The sequence below is a fragment of the Scyliorhinus torazame genome, unplaced genomic scaffold, assembly GCF_047496885.1.
Source record: "Scyliorhinus torazame isolate Kashiwa2021f unplaced genomic scaffold, sScyTor2.1 scaffold_509, whole genome shotgun sequence".
In the NCBI taxonomy this organism is placed as follows: Eukaryota; Metazoa; Chordata; class Chondrichthyes; order Carcharhiniformes; family Scyliorhinidae; genus Scyliorhinus; species Scyliorhinus torazame.
In genome coordinates this window covers 48,834-75,665 of record NW_027308236.1, presented here as the reverse complement: position 1 = coordinate 75,665, position 26,832 = coordinate 48,834, and the positions used below count along the sequence as shown (strand labels likewise).

At 61.0% G+C, this 26,832-nt stretch overlaps 1 protein-coding gene across 1 annotated transcript in view; it reads left to right on the top strand.

Annotated features, from left to right (window-relative positions):
- The window catches only part of LOC140406369 (lipid transferase CIDEB-like), a gene marked incomplete at its 3' end in the record, with an annotated part of 94,624 nt that overhangs the window by 51,079 nt on the left and 16,713 nt on the right, over positions 1–26,832 (top strand). The window lies entirely within an intron of this gene.

The following is a 26,832-nucleotide window of genomic DNA, read 5'->3' as shown; positions in this document are numbered from 1 at the left end:
CACTCTCTCTCCCCCACACACACTCTCCCCCCCCACACACACACACGCACTCCCCACACACACACACACACTCGCTCCTCCCACACACACACACACTCGCTCCCCCCACACACACACACTCTCTCCCCTCCACCCACACACACTATCTCCCCCCCACACACACACACACACGCACTCCCCCCACACACACACACGCACTCCCCACACACACACACACACACACACACACACACTCTCTCCCCCCACACACACACACGCACTCCCCTCACACACACACACGCACTCCCCTCACACACACACTCTCTCCCCCCACACACACACACAGTCTCTCCCCTCCACCCACACACACTATCTCCCCCACACACACACATTCTCTCCCCCACACACACACATTCTCTCCCCCACACACACACATTCTCTCCCCCACACACACTCTCTCCCCCACAAACACTCTCTCACCCACTCACACTCTCTCCCCCCACACGCACACTCTCCCCCCACACACACACACTCTCCCCCACACATACACACTCTCTCCCCTCCACCCACACACACCCTCTCCCCCACACACACTCTCTCCCCCACACACACTCTCTCCCCCACACACACTCTCTCCCCCACACACACTCTCTCCCCCACACACACTCTCTCCGCTCCACACACACATTCTCACCCCCCCCACACACACACTGGCTCCCCTCCACACACACACACTCTCCCCCACACACAGACTCTCTCCCCCCCACACACACACTCTCCCCTCCACCCGCACTCTCTCTCCCCACACACGCACGCTCTCTCCCCCACACACACTCTCACCCCCACACACGCACACTCTCTCCCCCACACACACACACACACTCTCCCCCACACACACGCACACTCTCCCCCACACACACACACTCTCTCCCCCACACACACACACTCTCTCCCCCACACACACACACTCTCTCCCCCACACACACACACACACTCTCTCCCCCACACACACTCTCTCCCCCACACACACTCTCTCCCCCACACACACAGTCTCCCACCACACACACACTGTTTCCCCCCACACACACACTCTCCCCCCCACACACACGCTCTCCCCTCCACACACACGCTCTCTCCCCCCACACACGCACACTCTCCCGCCTCCACACACACTCTCACCCCCCCCAAACATGGACACACTACCCCCACACATGCACACTCTCCCCCCACACACACTCTCCCCCCACACACACACTCTTCCCTCCCACACACTGTCTCCCCCCACACACTCTCTCCCCCCCACACACTCTCTCCCCCCCACACACTCTCTCCCGCCCACACACTCTCTCTCACCCCACACACTCTCTCCCCCCCACACACACTCTCTCCCCCCCCACACACTCTCTCCCCCACACACACTCTCTCTCCCCCACACACACTCTCTCTCCCCCACACACACTCTCCCCCCCCACACACACACACGCACTCCCCACACACACACACACACTCGCTCCTCCCACACACACACACACTCGCTCCCCCCACACACACACACTCTCTCCCCTCCACCCACACACACTATCTCCCCCCCACACACACACACACACGCACTCCCCCCACACACACACACGCACTCCCCACTCACACACACACACACTCTCTCCCCCCACACACACACACGCACTCCCCTCACACACACACACGCACTCCCATCACACACACACTCTCTCCCCCCACACACACACACAGTCTCTCCCCTCCACACACACACACTATCTCCCCCACACACACACATTCTCTCCCCCACACACACACATTCTCTCCCCCACACACACACATTCTCTCCCCCACACACACTCTCTCCCCCACAAACACTCTCTCACCCACTCACACTCTCTCCCCCCACACGCACACTCTCCCCCCACACACACACACTCTCCCCCACACATACACACTCTCTCCCCTCCACCCACACACACCCTCTCCCCCACACACACTCTCTCCCCCACACACACTCTCTCCCCCACACACACTCTCTCCCCCACACACACTCTCTCCCCCCCACACACACATTCTCACCCCCCCCACACACACACTGGCTCCCCTCCACACACACACACTCTCCCCCACACACAGACTCTCTCCCCCCCACACACACACTCTCCCCTCCACCCGCACTCTCTCTCCCCACACACGCACGCTCTCTCCCCCACACACACTCTCACCCCCACACACGCACACTCTCTCCCCCACACACACCCACACTCTCCCCCACACACACGCACACTCTCCCCCACACACACACACTCTCTCCCCCACACACACACACTCTCTCCCCCACACACACACTCTCTCCCCCACACACACACATTCTCTCCCCCACACACACACATTCTCTCCCCCACACACACACATTCTCTCCCCCACACACACTCTCTCCCCCACAAACACTCTCTCACCCACTCACACTCTCTCCCCCCACACGCACACTCTCCCCCCACACACACACACTCTCCCCCACACATACACACTCTCTCCCCTCCACCCACACACACCCTCTCCCCCACACACACTCTCTCCCCCACACACACTCTCTCCCCCACACACACTCTCTCCCCCACACACACTCTCTCCCCCACACACACTCTCTCCGCTCCACACACACATTCTCACCCCCCCCACACACACACTGGCTCCCCTCCACACACACACACTCTCCCCCACACACAGACTCTCTCCCCCCCACACACACACTCTCCCCTCCACCCGCACTCTCTCTCCCCACACACGCACGCTCTCTCCCCCACACACACTCTCACCCCCACACACGCACACTCTCTCCCCCACACACACACACACACTCTCCCCCACACACACGCACACTCTCCCCCACACACACACACTCTCTCCCCCACACACACACACTCTCTCCCCCACACACACACACTCTCTCCCCCACACACACACACACACTCTCTCCCCCACACACACTCTCTCCCCCACACACACTCTCTCCCCCACACACACTCTCTCCCCCACACACACAGTCTCCCACCACACACACACTGTCTCCCCCCACACACACACTCTCCCCCCCACACACACGCTCTCCCCTCCACACACACGCTCTCTCCCCCCACACACGCACACTCTCCCGCCTCCACACACACTCTCACCCCCCCCAAACATGGACACACTACCCCCACACATGCACACTCTCCCCCCTCCACACACACTCTCACCCCCCCACACGCACCCCCCACACACACTCACTCCCCCCACACACTCTCCCCCCCACACACACACTATATCCCCCACACACACACTCTCTCCCCCACACACACACAAACTCCCCACACACGCACACACACTCTCTCCCCCCACACACACACACACACTCTCCCCCCCACACACACACTCTCTCCCACACACACACACTCTCCCCCACACACTCACACTCTCCCCCCCCACACACACTCTCTCCCCCCACACACTCTCTCTCCCCCCACACACACTCTCTCCCCCCACACACACTCTCTCCCCCCACACACACTCTCTCCCCTCCATCCCCACACACTCTCTCCCCCACACACACTCTCTCCCCCACACACACTCTCCCCCCCACACACACTCTCTCCCCCCCCACACACTCTCTCCCCCACACACACTCTCTCTCCCCCACACACACTCTCTCTCCCCCACACACACTCTCTCTCCCCCACACACACTCTCCCCCCCCACACACACACACGCACTCCCCACACACACACACACACTCGCTCCTCCCACACACACACACACTCGCTCCCCCCACACACACACACTCTCTCCCCTCCACCCACACACACTATCTCCCCCCCACACACACACACACACGCACTCCCCCCCCACACACACACGCACTCCCCACTCACACACACACACACACACACACTCTCTCCCCCCACACACACACACGCACTCCCCTCACACACACACACGCACTCCCCTCACACACACACTCTCTCCCCCCACACACACACACAGTCTCTCCCCTCCACCCACACACACTATCTCCCCCACACACACACATTCTCTCCCCCACACACACACATTCTCTCCCCCACACACACACATTCTCTCCCCCACACACACTCTCTCCCCCACAAACACTCTCTCACCCACTCACACTCTCTCCCCCCACACGCACACTCTCCCCCCACACACACACACTCTCCCCCACACATACACACTCTCTCCCCTCCACCCACACACACCCTCTCCCCCACACACACTCTCTCCCCCACACACACTCTCTCCCCCACACACACTCTCTCCCCCACACACACTCTCTCCCCCCCACACACACATTCTCACCCCCCCACACACACACTGGCTCCCCTCCACACACACACACTCTCCCCCACACACACTCTCTCCCCCACACACACTCTCTCCGCTCCACACACACATTCTCACCCCCCCCACACACACACTGGCTCCCCTCCACACACACACACTCTCCCCCACACACAGACTCTCTCCCCCCCACACACACACTCTCCCCTCCACCCGCACTCTCTCTCCCCACACACGCACGCTCTCTCCCCCACACACACTCTCACCCCCACACACGCACACTCTCTCCCCCACACACACACACACACTCTCCCCCACACACACGCACACTCTCCCCCACACACACACACTCTCTCCCCCACACACACACACTCTCTCCCCCACACACACACACTCTCTCCCCCACACACACACACACACTCTCTCCCCCACACACACTCTCTCCCCCACACACACTCTCTCCCCCACACACACAGTCTCCCACCACACACACACTGTTTCCCCCCACACACACACTCTCCCCCCCACACACACGCTCTCCCCTCCACACACACGCTCTCTCCCCCCACACACGCACACTCTCCCGCCTCCACACACACTCTCACCCCCCCCAAACATGGACACACTACCCCCACACATGCACACTCTCCCCCCACACACACTCTCCCCCCACACACACACTCTTCCCTCCCACACACTGTCTCCCCCCACACACTCTCTCCCCCCCACACACTCTCTCCCCCCCACACACTCTCTCCCGCCCACACACTCTCTCTCACCCCACACACTCTCTCCCCCCCACACACACTCTCTCCCCCCCCACACACTCTCTCCCCCACACACACTCTCTCTCCCCCACACACACTCTCTCTCCCCCACACACACTCTCCCCCCCCACACACACACACGCACTCCCCACACACACACACACACTCGCTCCTCCCACACACACACACACTCGCTCCCCCCACACACACACACTCTCTCCCCTCCACCCACACACACTATCTCCCCCCCACACACACACACACACGCACTCCCCCCACACACACACACGCACTCCCCACTCACACACACACACACTCTCTCCCCCCACACACACACACGCACTCCCCTCACACACACACACGCACTCCCATCACACACACACTCTCTCCCCCCACACACACACACAGTCTCTCCCCTCCACACACACACACTATCTCCCCCACACACACACATTCTCTCCCCCACACACACACATTCTCTCCCCCACACACACACATTCTCTCCCCCACACACACTCTCTCCCCCACAAACACTCTCTCACCCACTCACACTCTCTCCCCCCACACGCACACTCTCCCCCCACACACACACACTCTCCCCCACACATACACACTCTCTCCCCTCCACCCACACACACCCTCTCCCCCACACACACTCTCTCCCCCACACACACTCTCTCCCCCACACACACTCTCTCCCCCACACACACTCTCTCCCCCCCACACACACATTCTCACCCCCCCCACACACACACTGGCTCCCCTCCACACACACACACTCTCCCCCACACACAGACTCTCTCCCCCCCACACACACACTCTCCCCTCCACCCGCACTCTCTCTCCCCACACACGCACGCTCTCTCCCCCACACACACTCTCACCCCCACACACGCACACTCTCTCCCCCACACACACCCACACTCTCCCCCACACACACGCACACTCTCCCCCACACACACACACTCTCTCCCCCACACACACACACTCTCTCCCCCACACACACACTCTCTCCCCCACACACACACATTCTCTCCCCCACACACACACATTCTCTCCCCCACACACACACATTCTCTCCCCCACACACACTCTCTCCCCCACAAACACTCTCTCACCCACTCACACTCTCTCCCCCCACACGCACACTCTCCCCCCACACACACACACTCTCCCCCACACATACACACTCTCTCCCCTCCACCCACACACACCCTCTCCCCCACACACACTCTCTCCCCCACACACACTCTCTCCCCCACACACACTCTCTCCCCCACACACACTCTCTCCCCCACACACACTCTCTCCGCTCCACACACACATTCTCACCCCCCCCACACACACACTGGCTCCCCTCCACACACACACACTCTCCCCCACACACAGACTCTCTCCCCCCCACACACACACTCTCCCCTCCACCCGCACTCTCTCTCCCCACACACGCACGCTCTCTCCCCCACACACACTCTCACCCCCACACACGCACACTCTCTCCCCCACACACACACACACACTCTCCCCCACACACACGCACACTCTCCCCCACACACACACACTCTCTCCCCCACACACACACACTCTCTCCCCCACACACACACACTCTCTCCCCCACACACACACACACACTCTCTCCCCCACACACACTCTCTCCCCCACACACACTCTCTCCCCCACACACACTCTCTCCCCCACACACACAGTCTCCCACCACACACACACTGTCTCCCCCCACACACACACTCTCCCCCCCACACACACGCTCTCCCCTCCACACACACGCTCTCTCCCCCCACACACGCACACTCTCCCGCCTCCACACACACTCTCACCCCCCCCAAACATGGACACACTACCCCCACACATGCACACTCTCCCCCCTCCACACACACTCTCACCCCCCCACACGCACCCCCCACACACACTCACTCCCCCCACACACTCTCCCCCCCACACACACACTATATCCCCCACACACACACTCTCTCCCCCACACACACACAAACTCCCCACACACGCACACACACTCTCTCCCCCCACACACACACACACACTCTCCCCCCCACACACACACTCTCTCCCACACACACACACTCTCCCCCACACACTCACACTCTCCCCCCCCACACACACTCTCTCCCCCCACACACTCTCTCTCCCCCCACACACACTCTCTCCCCCCACACACACTCTCTCCCCTCCATCCCCACACACTCTCTCCCCCACACACACTCTCTCCCCCACACACACTCTCCCCCCCACACACACTCTCTCCCCCCCCACACACTCTCTCCCCCACACACACTCTCTCTCCCCCACACACACTCTCTCTCCCCCACACACACTCTCTCTCCCCCACACACACTCTCCCCCCCCACACACACACACGCACTCCCCACACACACACACACACTCGCTCCTCCCACACACACACACACTCGCTCCCCCCACACACACACACTCTCTCCCCTCCACCCACACACACTATCTCCCCCCCACACACACACACACACGCACTCCCCCCCCACACACACACGCACTCCCCACTCACACACACACACACACACACACTCTCTCCCCCCACACACACACACGCACTCCCCTCACACACACACACGCACTCCCCTCACACACACACTCTCTCCCCCCACACACACACACAGTCTCTCCCCTCCACCCACACACACTATCTCCCCCACACACACACATTCTCTCCCCCACACACACACATTCTCTCCCCCACACACACACATTCTCTCCCCCACACACACTCTCTCCCCCACAAACACTCTCTCACCCACTCACACTCTCTCCCCCCACACGCACACTCTCCCCCCACACACACACACTCTCCCCCACACATACACACTCTCTCCCCTCCACCCACACACACCCTCTCCCCCACACACACTCTCTCCCCCACACACACTCTCTCCCCCACACACACTCTCTCCCCCACACACACTCTCTCCCCCACACACACTCTCTCCCCCCCACACACACATTCTCACCCCCCCACACACACACTGGCTCCCCTCCACACACACACACTCTCCCCCACACACAGACTCTCTCCCCCCCACACACACACTCTCCCCTCCACCCGCACTCTCTCTCCCCACACACGCACGCTCTCTCCCCCACACATACTCTCACCCCCACACACGCACACTCTCTCCCCCACACACACACACACTCTCCCCCACACACACGCACACTCTCCCCCACACACACACACTCTCTCCTCCACACACACACACTCTCTCCCCCACACACACACTCTCTCCCCCACACACACACACTCTCTCCCCCACACACACACACTCTCTCCCCCACACACACACACTCTCTCCCCCACACACACACACTCTCTCCCCCACACACACACACTCTCTCCCCCATACACACTCTCTCCCCCACATACACTCTCTCCCCCACACACACTCTCTCCCCCACACACACTCTCTCCCCCACACACACTCTCTCCCCCACACACACTCTCTCACCCACACACACTCTCTCACCCACACACACTCTCTCACCCACACACACTCTCTCCCCCACAAACACTCTCTCCCCCACAAACACTCTATCCCCCCACACACACATTCTCACCCACCCCACACACACACTGACTCCCCTCCACACACACGCCCTCTCCCCCACACACACTCTCTCCACTCCACCCACACACTCTGCACTCCACCCACACACTCTCCCCCCACACACGCACGCTCTCTCCCCCCACACACACTCTCACCCCCACACACACACATCCTCTCCCCCACACACACACACTCTCTCCCCCACACACACACACTCTCTCCCCCACACACACATTCTCTCCCCCCACATATACACTCTCCCCTCCACACACACGCTCTTTCCCCCCACGCACTCTCTCTCCCCCCACACACGCACACTCTCCCCCCTCCACACACACTCTCACCCCCCCACACGCACCCCCCCACACACACTCACTCCCCCCACACACACACTATATCCCCCACACACACACTCTCTCCCCCACACACACACAAACTCCCCACACACGCACACACACTCTCTACCCCCACACACACACACACACTCTCCCCCCCACACACACACTCTCTCCCACACACACACACTCTCCCCCACACACTCACACTCTCCCCCCCCACACACACTCTCTCCCCCCACACACTCTCTCTCCCCCCACACACACTCTCTCCCCCCACACACACTCTCTCCCCTCCATCCCCACACACTCTCTCCATCACACACACTCTCTCCCCCACACACACTCTCTCCCCCACACACACTCTCTCCCCCCACACACACTCTCTCCCCCCACACACACTCTCTCCCCCCACACACACTCAGCCCACACACACTCTCTCCCCCACACACACTCTCCCCCCACACACACTCTCTCCCCCCACACACACTCTCTTCGCTCCACACACACATTCTCACCCCCCCCCCCCACACACACACTCTCTCCCCCACACACACACACTCTCCCCCACACACACACTCTCTCCCCCCCACACACACTCTCTCCCCCCACGCACACTCTCTCCCCCCACACACGCACACTCTCACCCCTCCACACACACTCTCACCCCCCCACACGCGCCCCCCCACACACACACACTCTCTCCCCCACACACGCACACTCTCTCCCCCTCACACGCACACGCTCACCCCCCACACACACACACATTCTCTCCCCCACACACACACATTCTCTCCCCCACACACACACATTCTCTCCCCCACACACACTCTCTCCCCCACAAACACTCTCTCACCCACTCACACTCTCTCCCCCCACACACACACTCTCCCCCCACACACACACACTCTCCCCCACACATACACACTCTCTCCCCTCCACCCACACACACCCTCTCCCCCACACACACTCTCTCCCCCACACACACTCTCTCCCCCACACACACTCTCTCCCCCACACACACTCTCTCCCCCACACACACTCTCTCCCCCACACACACTCTCTCCGCTCCACACACACATTCTCACCCCCCCCACACACACACTGGCTCCCCTCCACACACACACACCCTCTCCCCCACACACAGACTCTCTCCCCCCCACACACACACTCTCCCCTCCACCCGCACTCTCTCTCCCCACACACGCACGCTCTCTCCCCCACACACACTCTCACCCCCACACACACACACACTCTCCCCCACACACACACACACTCTCCCCCACACACACACACTCTCTCCCCCACACAAACACACTCTCTCCCCCACACACACACACTCTCTCCCCCACACACACACACACTCTCTCCCCCACACACACACTCTCTCCCCCACACACACACTGTCTCCCCCCACACACACACTCTCCCCTCCACACACACGCTCTCTCCCCCCACACACGCACACTCTCCCGCCTCCACACACACTCTCACCCCCCCCAAACGTGCACACACTACCCCCACACATGCACACTCTCCCCCCACACACACTCTCCCCCCCACACACACACTCTTCCCTCCCACACACTCTCTCCCCCCCACACACTCTCTCCCGCCAAAACACTATCTCTCACCCCACACACTCTCTCCCCCCCACACACACTCTCTTCCCCCCCACACACACTCTCTCCCCCCCCACACACACTCTCTCCCCCCCCACACACACTCTCTCCCCCCCCACACACACACACTCTCTCCCCCACACACACTCTCTCCCCCACACACACTCTCTCCCCCACACACACTCTCTCTCCCCCACACACACTCTCCCCCCCCACACACACACACGCACTCCCCACACACACACACACACTCGCTCCTCCCACACACACACACACGCACTCCCCCCACACACACGCACTCCCCACACACACACACACACACACACTCTCTCCCCCCACACACACACACACACACTCCCCTCACACACACACGCACTCCCCTCACACACACACACTCTCTCCCGCCACACACACACACACAGTCTCTCCCCTCCACCCACACACACTATCTCCCCCCTCCACCCACACACACTATCTCCCCCACACACACACTCTCTCTCCCCCACACACACACTCTCTCCCCCACACACACACTCTCTCCCCCACACACACACTCTCTCCCCCACACACACACTCTCTCCCCCACAAACACTCTCTCCCCCACAAACACTCTCTCCCCCACAAACACTCTCTCCCCCACAAACACTCTATCCCCCCACACACACATTCTCACCCACCCCACACACACACTGACTCCCCTCCACACACACACCCTCTCCCCCACACACACTCTCTCCCCCATATACACTCTCTCCCCCACAAACACTCTATCCCCCCACACACACATTCTCACCCACCCCACACACACACTGACTCCCCTCCACACACACACTCTCTCCCCCATACACACTCTCTCCCCCACATACACTCTCTCCCCCACACACACTCTCTCCCCCACACACACTCTCTCCCCCACACACACTCTCTCCCCCACAAACACTCTCTCCCCCACAAACACTCTGTCCCCCCACACACACATTCTCACCCACCCCACACACACACTGACTCCCCTCCACACACACACCCTCTCTCCCACACACACTCTCTCCACTCCACCCACACACTCTGCACTCCACCCACACACTCTCCCCCCACACACGCACGTTCTCTCCCCCCACACACACTCTCACTCCCACACACACACATCCTCTCCCCCACACACACACACACACTCTCTTCCCCACCCACACACACTCTCTCCCCCACACACACACCCTCTCCCCCCACATATACACTCTTCCCTCCACACACACGCTCTTTCCCCCCACGCACTCTCTCTCCCCCACACACGCACACTCTCCCCCCTCCACACACACTCTCACCCCCCCACACGCGCCCCCCCACACACACACTATATCCCCCACACACACACTCTCTCCCCCACACACACACTCTCTCCCCCCACACACGCACACAAACTCCCCACACACGCACACACACTCTCTCCCCCCCCACACACACACACCCTCTCCCCCACACACACTCTCTCCACTCCACCCACACACTCTGCACTCCACCCACACACTCTCCCCCCACACACGCACACTCTCTCCCCCCACACACACACACACACTCTCTCCCCCACACACACTCTCTCCCCCTCAAACACTCTCTCCGCCTCAAACACTCTCCCCCCCACACACACACTCTCCCCCACACACTCACACTCTCCCCCCCCACACACACTCTCTCCCCCCACACACACTCTCTCCCCCCACACACACTCTCTCCCCCCACACACACTCTCTCTCCCCACCCACACACACTCTCTCCCCTCCATCCCCACACACTCTCTCCCCCACACACACTCTCTCCCCCACACACACTCACTCCCCCCACACACACTCTCTCCCCCCACACACACTCCCCCCACACACACTCTCTCCCCCCACACACACTCTCCCCCCACACACACTCTCTCCGCTCCACACACACATTCTCACCCCCCCCACACACACACTGGCTCCCCTCCACACACACACACTCTCCCCCACACACAGACTCTCTCCCCCCCACACACACACTCTCCCCTCCACCCGCACTCTCTCTCCCCACACACGCACGCTCTCTCCCCCACACACACTCTCACCCCCACACACGCACACTCTCTCCCCCACACACACACACACTCTCCCCCACACACACACACACTCTCCCCCACACACACACACTCTCTCCCCCACACACACACACACTCTCTCCCCCACACACACACACTCTCTCCCCCACACACACACACACACTCTCTCCCCCACACACACACTCTCTCCCCCACACACACACTGTCTCCCCCCACACACACACTCTCCCCTCCACACACACGCTCTCTCCCCCCACACACGCACACTCTCCCGCCTCCACACACACTCTCACCCCCCCCAAACGTGCACACACTACCCCCACACATGCACACTCTCCCCCCACACACACACTCTTCCCTCCCACACACTGTCTCCCCCCACACACTCTCTCCCCCCACACACTCTCTCCCGCCCACACACTCTCTCTCACCCCACACACTCTCTCCCCCCCACACACACTCTCTCCCCCCCCACACACACTCTCTCCCCTCCACCCACACACACTCTCTCCCCCACACACACTCTCTCCCCCACACACACTCTCTCTCCCCCACACACACTCTCCCCCCCCACACATACACACGCACTCCCCACACACACACACACACTCGCTCCTCCCACACACACACACACTCGCTCCCCCCACACACACACACACTCTCTCCCCTCCACCCACACACACTATCTCCCCCCACACACACACACACACACACGCACTCCCCCCACACACACACACGCACTCCCCACACACACACACACACACACACTCTCTCTCCCCCCACACACGCACTCCCCTCACACACACACACGCACTCCCCTCACACACACACACTCTCTCCCCCCACACACACACACAGTCTCTCCCCTCCACCCACACACACTATCTCCCCCACACACACACTCTCTCTCCCCCACACACACACTCTCTCCCCCACACACACACTCTCTCCCCCACACACACACTCTCTCCCCCACACACACACTCTCTCCCCCACACACACACACAAACTCCCCCCACACACACACACAAACTCCCCCCACACACACACACTCACCCCCCGCACACACACACTCTCCCCCCCACACACACACACACTCTCCCCCCCACACACACACACTCTCCCCCCACACACACACACTCTCTCCCCTCCACCAACACACACTATCTCCCCCACACACACACACTATCTCCCCCACACACACACACTATCTCCCCCACACACACACACTATCTCCCCCACACACACACACTATCTCCCCCACACACACACTCTCTCCCCCCACACACACACATGCAGTACCCACACACACACACTCTCTCCCCCCACACACACACACGCACTCCCCCCACACACACACACGCACTCCACCCACACACACACACAATCTCCCCCACACACACACTCTCTCCCCCCCACACAGAATCTCTCCCCCCACACACGCACACAAACACCCCACACACACACACACACTCTCTCCCCCCACAGACACACACACTCTCTCCCCCACACACACTCTCTCCCCCTCAAACACTCTCTCCGCCTCAAACACTCTCCCCCCCCACACACACACTCTCCCCCACACACTCACACTCTCCCCCCCGCACACACTCTCTCCCCCCACACACACTCTCTCCCCCCACACACACTCTCTCTCCCCCCCCCCACACACACTCTCTCCCCTCCATCCCCACACACTCTCTCCCCCACACACACTCTCTCCCCCACACACACTCTCTCCCCCACACACACACTCTCTCCCCCACACACACACTGTCTCCCACCACACACACACTGTCTCCCCCCACACACACACTCTCCCCCCCACACACACGCTCTCCCCTCCACACACACGCTCTCTCCCCCCACACACGCACACTCTCCCGCCTCCACACACACTCTCACCCCCCCCAAACATGCACACACTACCCCCACACATGCACACTCTCCCCCCACAGACACTCTCCCCCCCACACACACACTCTTCCCTCCCACACACTGTCTCCCCCCACACACTCTCTCCCCCCACACACTCTCTCCCGCCCACACACTCTCTCTCACCCCACACACTCTCTCCCCCCCACACACACTCTCTCCCCCCCCACACACACTCTCTCCCCTCCACCCACACACACTCTCTCCCCCACACACACTCTCTCCCACACACACACTCTCTCCCCCACACACACTCTCTCTCTCCCACACACACTCTCTCTCCCCCACACACACTCTCCCCCCCCACACACACACACGCACTCCCCACACACACACACACACTCGCTCCTCCCACACACACACACACTCGCTCCCCCCACACACACACACTCTCTCCCCTCCACCCACACACACTATCTCCCCCCCACACACACACACGCACTCCCCACACACACACACACACACACTCTCTCCCCCCACACACACACACGCACTCCCCTCACACACACACACGCACTCCCCTCACACACACACTCTCTCCCCCCACACACACACACAGTCTCTCCCCTCCACCCACACACACTATCTCCCCCACACACACACATTCTCTCCCCCACACACACACATTCTCTCCCCCACACACACACATTCTCTCCCCCACACACACTCTCTCCCCCACAAACACTCTCTCACCCACTCACACTCTCTCCCCCCACACGCACACTCTCCCCCCACACACACACACTCTCCCCCACACATACACACTCTCTCCCCTCCACCCACACACACCCTCTCCCCCACACACACTCTCTCCCCCACACACACTCTCTCCCCCACACACACTCTCTCCCCCACACACACTCTCTCCCCCACACACACTCTCTCCGCTCCACACACACATTCTCACCCCCCCCACACACACACTGGCTCCCCTCCACACACACACACTCCCCCCCACACACAGACTCTCTCCCCCCCACACACACACTCTCCCCTCCACCCGCACTCTCTCTCCCCACACACGCACGCTCTCTCCCCCACACACACTCTCACCCCCACACACGCACACTCTCTCCCCCACACACACACACACTCTCCCCCACACACACGCACACTCTCCCCCACACACACACACTCTCTCCCCCACACACACACACTCTCTCCCCCACACACACACACTCTCTCCCCCACACACACACACACACTCTCTCCCCCACACACACTCTCTCCCCCACACACACTCTCTCCCCCACACACACACTCTCTCCCCCACACACACACTGTCTCCCACCACACACACACTGTCTCCCCCCACACACACACTCTCCCCCCCACACACACGCTCTCCCCTCCACACACACGCTCTCTCCCCCCACACACGCACACTCTCCCGCCTCCACACACACTCTCACCCCCCCCAAACATGCACACACTACCCCCACACATGCACACTCTCCCCCCACACACACTCTCCCCCCACACACACACTCTTCCCTCCCACACACTGTCTCCCCCCACACACTCTCTCCCCCCCACACACTCTCTCCCGCCCACACACTCTCTCTCACCCCACACACTCTCTCCCCCCCACACACACTCTCTCCCCCCCCACACACTCTCTCCCCCACACACACTCTCTCTCCCCCACACACACTCTCTCTCCCCCACACACACTCTCTCTCCCCCACACACACTCTCTCTCCCCCACACACACTCTCTCTCCCCCACACACACTCTCCCCCCCCACACACACACACGCACTCCCCACACACACACACACACTCGCTCCTCCCACACACACACACACTCGCTCCCCCCACACACACACACTCTCTCCCCTCCACCCACACACACTATCTCCCCCCCACACACACACACACACACGCACTCCCCCCACACACACACACGCACTCCCCACTCACACACACACACACACACACACTCTCTCCCCCCACACACACACACGCACTCCCCTCACACACACACACGCACTCCCCTCACACACACACTCTCTCCCCCCACACACACACACAGTCTCTCCCCTCCACCCACACACACTATCTCCCCCACACACACACATTCTCTCCCCCACACACACACATTCTCTCCCCCACACACACACATTCTCTCCCCCACACACACTCTCTCCCCCACAAACACTCTCTCACCCACTCACACTCTCTCCCCCCACACGCACACTCTCCCCCCACACACACACACTCTCCCCCACACATACACACTCTCTCCCACACACACTCTCTCCCCCACACACACTCTCTCCCCCACACACACTCTCTCCCCCCCACACACACATTCTCACCCCCCCCACACACACACTGGCTCCCCTCCACACACACACACTCTCCCCCACACACAGACTCTCTCCCCCCCACACACACACTCTCCCCTCCACCCGCACTCTCTCTCCCCACACACGCACGCTCTCTCCCCCACACACACTCTCACCCCCACACACGCACACTCTCTCCCCCACACACACACACACTCTCCCCCACACACACGCACACTCTCCCCCACACACACACACTCTCTCCCCCACACACACACACTCTCTCCCCCACACACACACACACTCTCTCCCCCACACACACACACACACTCTCTCCCCCACACACACACTCTCTCCCCCACACACACACTGTCTCCCCCCACACACACACTCTCCCCTCCACACACACGCTCTCTCCCCCCACACACGCACACTCTCCCGCCTCCACACACACTCTCACCCCCCCCAAACGTGCACACACTACCCCCACACATGCACACTCTCCCCCCACACACACTCTCCCCCCCACACACACACTCTTCCCTCCCAAACACTGTCTCCCCCCACACACTCTCTCCCCCCACACACTCTCTCCCGCCCACACACTCTCTCTCACCCCACACACTCTCTCCCCCCCACACACACTCTCTCCCCCCCCACACACACTCTCTCCCCTCCACCCACACACACTCTCTCCCCCACACACACTCTCTCCCCCACACACACTCTCTCTCCCCCACACACACTCTCCCCCCCCACACATACACACGCACTCCCCACACACACACACACACTCGCTCCTCACACACACACACACACACTTGCTCCCCCCACACACACACACACTCTCTCCCCTCCACCCACACACACTATCTCCCCCCCCACACACACACACACACGCACTCCCCCCACACACACACACGCACTCCCCACACACACACACACACACACACACTCTCTCCCCCCACACACACACACGCACTCCCCTCACACACACACACGCACTCCCCTCACACACACACACTCTCTCCCCCCACACACACACACAGTCTCTCCCCTCCACCCACACACACTACCTCCCCCACACACACACTCTCTCTCCCCCACACACACACTCTCTCCCCCACACACACACTCTCTCCCCCACACACACACTCTCTCCCCCACACACACACACAAACTCACCCCACACACACACACAAACTCCCCCCACACACACACACTCACCCCCCCCCACACACACACTCTCCCCCCCACACACACACACACTCTCCCCCCCACACACACACACACTCTCCCCCCCACACACACACTCTCCCCCCACACACACACACTCTCTCCCCTCCACCAACACACACTATCTCCCCCACACACACACACTATCTCCCCCACACACACACACTATCTCCCCCACACACACACACTATCTCCCCCACACACACACACTATCTCCCCCACACACACACTCTCTCCCCCCACACACACACATGCAGTACCCACACACACACACTCTCTCCCCCCACACACACACACGCACTCCCCCCACACACACACACGCACTCCACCCACACACACACACAATCTCCCCCACACACACACTCTCTCCCCCCCACACACATTCTCTCCCCCCACACACGCACACAAACACCCCACACACACACACACACTCTCTCCCCCCACAGACACACACACTCTCTCCCCCACACACACTCTCTCCCCCCACACACACTCTCTCCCCCCACACACACTCTCTCCCCCCACACACACTCAGCCCACACACACTCTCTCCCCCCACACACACTCTCCCCCCACACACACTCTCTCCCCCCACACACACTCTCTTCGCTCCACACACACATTCTCACCCCCCCCCACACACACACTCTCTCCCCCACACACACACTCTCTCCCCCACACACACACACTCTCCCCCACACACACACTCTCTCCCCCCCACACACACTCTCTCCCCCCACACACGCACACTCTCACCCCTCCACACACACTCTCACCCCCCCACACGCGCCCCCCCACACACACACACTCTCTCCCCCACACACGCACACGCTCACCCCCCAAACACACACATTCTCTCCCCCACACACACACATTCTCTCCCCCACACACACACATTCTCTCCCCCACACACACTCTCTCCCCCACAAACACTCTCTCACCCACTCACACTCTCTCCCCCCACACACACACTCTCCCCCCACACACACACACTCTCCCCCACACATACACACTCTCTCCCCTCCACCCACACACACCCTCTCCCCCACACACACTCTCTCCCCCACACACACTCTCTCCCCCACACACACTCTCTCCCCCACACACACTCTCTCCCCCACACACACTCTGCCCCCCACACACATTCTCACCCCCCCCCACACACACACTGGCTCCCCTCCACACACACACACTCTCCCCCACACACAGACTCTCTCCCCCCCACACACACACTCTCCCCTCCACCCGCACTCTCTCTCCCCACACACGCACGCTCTCTCCCCCACACACACTCTCACCCCCACACACGCACACTCTCTCCCCCACACACACACACACTCTCCCCCACACACACACACACTCTCCCCCACACACACACACTCTCTCCCCCACACAAACACACTCTCTCCCCCACACACACACTCTCTCCCCCACACACACACACACTCTCTCCCCCACACACACACTCTCTCCCCCACACACACACTGTCTCCCCCCACACACACACTCTCCCCTCCACACACACGCTCTCTCCCCCCACACACGCACACTCTCCCGCCTCCACACACACTCTCACCCCCCCCAAACGTGCACACACTACCCCCACACATGCACACTCTCCCCCCACACACACTCTCCCCCCCACACACACACTCTTCCCTCCCACACACTGTCTCCCCCACACACTCTCTCCCGCCCACACACTCTCTCTCACCCCACACACTCTCTCCCCCCCACACACACTCTCTCCCCCCCCACACACACTCTCTCCCCCCCCACACACACACACTCTCTCCCCCACACACACTCTCTCCCCCACACACACTCTCTCCCCCACACACACTCTCTCTCCCCCACACACACACACACACTCCCCACACACACACACACACTCGCTCCTCCCACACACACACACACGCACTCCCCCCACACACACACACACACTCCCCACACACACACACACACACACACACACACACACTCTCTCCCCCCACACACACACACACACTCCCCTCACACACACACACGCACTCCCCTCACACACACACACTCTCTCCCCCCACACACACACACAGTCTCTCCCCTCCACCCACACACACTATCTCCCCCCTCCACCCACACACACTATCTCCCCCACACACACACTCTCTCTCCCCCACACACACACTCTCTCCCCCACACACACACTCTCTCCCCCACACACACACTCTCTCCCCCACACACACACTCTCTCCCCCACAAACACTCTCTCCCCCACAAACACTCTATCCCCCCACACACACATTCTCACCCACCCCACACACACACTGACTCCCCTCCACACACACACCCTCTCCCCCACACACACTCTCTCCCCCATATACACTCTCTCCCCCACAAACACTCTATCCCCCCACACACACATTCTCACCCACCCCACACACACACTGACTCCCCTCCACACACACACTCTCTCCCCCATACACACTCTCTCCCCCACATACACTCTCTCCCCCACACACACTCTCTCCCCCACACACACTCTCTCCCCCACACACACTCTCTCACCCACACACACTCTCTCACCCACACACACTCTCTCCCCCACACACACTCTCTCCCCCACAAACACTCTATCCCCCCACACACACATTCTCACCCACCCCACACACACACTGACTCCCCTCCACACACACACCCTCTCCCCCACACACACTCTCTCCACTCCACCCACACACTCTGCACTCCACCCACACACTCTCCCCCCACACACGCACGTTCTCTCCCCCCACACACACTCTCACTCCCACACACACACATCCTCTCCCCCACACACACACACACTCTCTTCCCCACACACACACACTCTCTCCCCCACACACACACCCTCTCCCCCCACATATACACTCTCCCCTCCACACACACGCTCTTTCCCCCCACGCACTCTCTCTCCCCCCACACACGCACACTCTCCCCCCTCCACACACACTCTCACCACCCCACACGCGCCCCCCCACACACACTCACTCCCCCCACACACTCTCCCCCCCACACACACACTATATCCCCCACACACACACTCTCTCCCCCACACACACACTCTCTCCCCCCACACACGCACACAAACTCCCCACACACGCACACACACTCTCTCCCCCCCACACACACACACACCCTCTCCCCCACACACACTCTCTCCCCCACACACACTCTCTCCCCCACACACACTCTCTCCCCCACACACACTCTGCCCCCCACACACATTCTCACCCCCCCCCACACACACACTGGCTCCCCTCCACACACACACACTCTCCCCCACACACAGACTCTCTCCCCCCCACACACACACTCTCCCCTCCACCCGCACTCTCTCTCCCCACACACGCACGCTCTCTCCCCCACACACACTCTCACCCCCACACACGCACACTCTCTCCCCCCTCCACACACACTCTCACCCCCCCACACGCGCCCCCCCACACACACTCACTCCCCCCACACACTCTCTCCCCCCACACACGCACACAAACTCCCCACACACGCACACACACTCTCTCCCCCCACACACACACACACACTCTCTCCCCCACACACACTCTCTCCCCCTCAAACACTCTCTCCGCCTCAAACACTCTCCCCCCCACACACACACTCTCCCCCACACACTCACACTCTCCCCCCCCCCACACACACTCTCTCCCCCCACACACACTCTCTCCCCCCACACACACTCTCTCCCCCCACACACACTCTCTCTCCAACCCCCCACACACACTCTCTCCCCTCCATCCCCACACACTCTCTCCCCCACACACACTCTCTCCCCCACACACACTCTCTCCCCCACACACACTCACTCCCCCCACACACACTCTCTCCCCCCACACACACTCCCCCCACACACACTCTCTCCCCCCACACACACTCTCCCCCCACACACACTCTCTCCCCCCACACACACTCTCTTCGCTCCACACACACATTCTCACCCCCCCCCCCACACACACACTCTCTCCCCCACACACACACACTCTCCCCCACACACACACACTCTCTCCCCCCCACACACACTCTCTCCCCCCACGCACACTCTCTCCCCCCACACACGCACACTCTCACCACTCCACACACACTCTCACCCCCCCACACGCGCCCCTCCACACACACACACTCTCTCCCCCACACACGCACACTCTCTCCCCCTCACACGCACACGCTCACCCCCCACACACACACATTCTCTCCCCCACACTCACACATTCTCTCCCCCACACACACACATTCTCTCCCCCACACACACTCTCTCCCCCACAAACACTCTCTCACTCACTCACACTCTCTCCCCCCACACACACACTCTCCCCCCACACACACACACTCTCCCCCACACATACACACTCTCTCCCCTCCACCCACACACACCCTCTCCCCCACACACACTCTCTCCCCCACAAACACTCTCTCCCCCACACACACTCTCTCCCCCACACACACTCTGTCCCCCCACACACACTCTCTCCGCTCCACACACACATTCTCACCCCCCCCACACACACACTGGCTCCCCTCCACACACACACACTCTCCCCCACACACAGACTCTCTCCCCCCCACACACACACTCTCCCATCCACCCGCACTCTCTCTCCCCACACACGCACACTCTCACCCCCACACACGCACACTCTCTCCCCCACACACACACACACTCTCCCCCACACACACACACACTCTCCCCCACACACACACACTCTCTCCCCCACACAAACACACTCTCTCCCCCACACACACACACTCTCTCCCCCACACACACACACACACACTCTCTCCCCCACACACACACTCTCTCCCCCACACACACACTGTCTCCCCCCACACACACACTCTCCCCTCCACACACACGCTCTCTCCCCCCACACACGCACACTTTCCCGCCTCCACACACACTCTCACCCCCCCCAAACGTGCACACACTACCCCCACACATGCACACTCTCCCCCCACACACACTCTCCCCCCCACACACACACTCTTCCCTCCCACACACTGTCTCCCCCCACACACTCTCTCCCCCCACATACTCTCTCCCGCCCACACACTCTCTCTCACCCCACACACTCTCTCCCCCCCACACACTCTCTCCCCCCCACACACTCTCTCCCCCCCACACACACTCTCTCCCCTCCACCCACACACACTCTCTCCCCTCCACCCACACACACTCTCTCCCCCACACACACTCTCTCCCCCACACACACTCTCTCTCCCCCCACACATACACACGCACTCCCCACACACACACACACACTCGCTCCCCCCACACACACACACACTCTCTCCCCTCCACCCACACACACTATCTCCCCCCACACACACACACACACGCACTCCCCCCACACACACACACGCACTCCCCACACACACACACACACACACACACTCTCTCCCCCCACACACACACACGCACTCCCCTCACACACACACACGCACTCCCCTCACACACACACACTCTCTCCCCCCACACACACACACAGTCTCTCCCCTCCACCCACACACACTATCTCCCCCACACACACACTCTCTCTCCCCCACACACACACTCTCTCCCCCACACACACACTCTCTCCCCCACACACACACTCTCTCCCCCACACACACACTCTCTCCCCCCCACACATACACAAACTCCCCCCACACACACACACAAACTCCCCCCACACACACACACTCACCCCCCCCCACACACACACTCTCCCCCCCCCACACACACACTCTCTCCCCCCACACACACACACAGTCTCTCCCCTCCACCCACACACACTATCTCCCCCACACACACACTCTCTCTCCCCCACACACACACTCTCTCCCCCCACGCACACTCTCTCCCCCCACACACGCACACTCTCACCACTCCACACACACTCTCACCCCCCCACACGCGCCCCTCCACACACACACACTCTCTCCCCCACACACGCACACTCTCTCCCCCTCACACGCACACGCTCACCCCCCACACACACACATTCTCTCCCCCACACACACACATTCTCTCCCCCACACACACACATTCTCTCCCCCACACACACTCTCTCCCCCACAAACACTCTCTCACCCACTCACACTCTCTCCCCCCACACACACACTCTCCCCCCACACACACACTCTCCCCCCACACACACACACACTCTCTCCCCTCCACCCACACACACTATCTCCCCCCACACACACACGCACTCCCCCCACACACACACACGCACTCCCCACACACACACACACACACACACACACACTCTCTCCCCACACACACACACACGCACTCCCCTCACACACACACACGCACTCCCCTCACACACACACACTCTCTCCCCCCACACACACACACAGTCTCTCCCCTCCACCCACACACACTATCTCCCCCACACACACACTCTCTCTCCCCCACACACACACTCTCTCCCCCACACACACACTCTCTCCCCCACACACACACTCTCTCCCCCACACACACACTCTCTCCCCCACACACACACTCTCTCCCCCCCACACACACACAAACTCCCCCCACACACACACACAAACTCCCCCCACACACACACACTCACCCCCCCCCCACACACACACTCTCCCCCCCACACACACACACACTCTCCCCCCCACACACACACACTATCTCCCCCACACACACACACTATCTCCCCCACACACACACTCTCTCCCCCCCACACACACTCTCTCACCCCACACACGCACACAAACACCCCACACACACACACACACTCTCTCCCCCCACAGACACACACACTCTCTCCCCCACACACACTCTCTCCCCCTCAAACACTCTCTCCGCCTCAAACACTCTCCCCCCCCCACACACACACTCTCCCCCACACACACACACTCTCCCCCCCGCACACACTCTCTCCCCCCACACACACTCTCTCCCCCCACACACACTCTCTCTCCCCCCCCCACACACACTCTCTCCCCTCCATCCCCACACACTCTCTCCCCCACACACACTCTCTCCCCCACACACACTCTCTCCCCCACACACACTCTCTCCCCCACACACACTCTCTCCCCCACACACACTCTGTCCCCCCACACACACTCTCTCCGCTCCACACACACATTCTCACCCCCCCCACACACACACTGGCTCCCCTCCACACACACACACTCTCCCCCACACACAGACTCTCTCCCCCCCACACACACACTCTCCCCTCCACCCGCACTCTCTCTCCCCACACACGCACGCTCTCTCCCCCACACACACTCTCACCCCCACACACGCACACTCTCTCCCCCACACACACACACACTCTCCCCCACACACACACACTCTCTCCCCCACACACACACACTCTCTCCCCCACACACACACACTCTCTCCCCCACACACACACACACACTCTCTCCCCCACACACACACTCTCTCCCCCACACACACACTGTCTCCCCCCACACACACACTCTCCCCTCCACACACACGCTCTCTCCCCCCACACACGCACACTCTCCCGCCTCCACACACACTCTCACCCCCCCCAAACGTGCACACACTACCCCCACACATGCACACTCTCCCCCCACACACACACTCTCCCCCCCACACACACACTCTTCCCTCCCACACACTGTCTCCCCCCACACACTCTCTCCCCCCACACACTCTCTCCCGCCCACACACTCTCTCTCACCCCACACACTCTCTCCCCCCCACACACTCTCTCCCCCCCACACACACTCTCTCCCCTCCACCCACACACACTCTCTCCCCCACACACACTCTCTCCCCCACACACACTCTCTCTCCCCCACACACACTCTCCCCCCCCACACATACACACGCACTCCCCACACACACACACACACTCGCTCCTCCCACACACACACACACTCGCTCCCCCCACACACACACACACTCTCTCCCCTCCACCCACACACACTATCTCCCCCCACACACACACGCACTCCCCCCCACACACACACACGCACTCCCCCCACACACACACACACACACACACACTCTCTCCCCCCACACACACACACGCACTCCCCTCACACACACACACGCACTCCCCTCACACACACACACTCTCTCCCCCCACACACACACACAGTCTCTCCCCTCCACCCACACACACTCTCTCTCCCCCACACACACACTCTCTCCCCCACACACACACTCTCTCCCCCACACACACACTCTCTCCCCCACACACACTCTCTCCCCCCCACACACACACAAACTCCCCCCACACACACACACAAACTCCCCCCACACACACACACTCACCCCCCCACACACACACTCTCCCCCCCACACACACACACACTCTCCCCCCCACACACACACACTATCTCCCCCACACACACACACTATCTCCCTCACACACACACTCTCTCCCCCCACACACACACATGCAGTACCCACACACACACACTCTCTCCCCCCACACACACACACGCACTCCCCCCACACACACACACGCACTCCACCCACACACACACACAATCTCCCCCACACACACACTCTCTCCCCCCCACACACACTCTCTCACCCCACACACGCACACAAACACCCCACACACACACACACACTCTCTCCCCACACAGACACACACACTCTCTCCCCCACACACACTCTC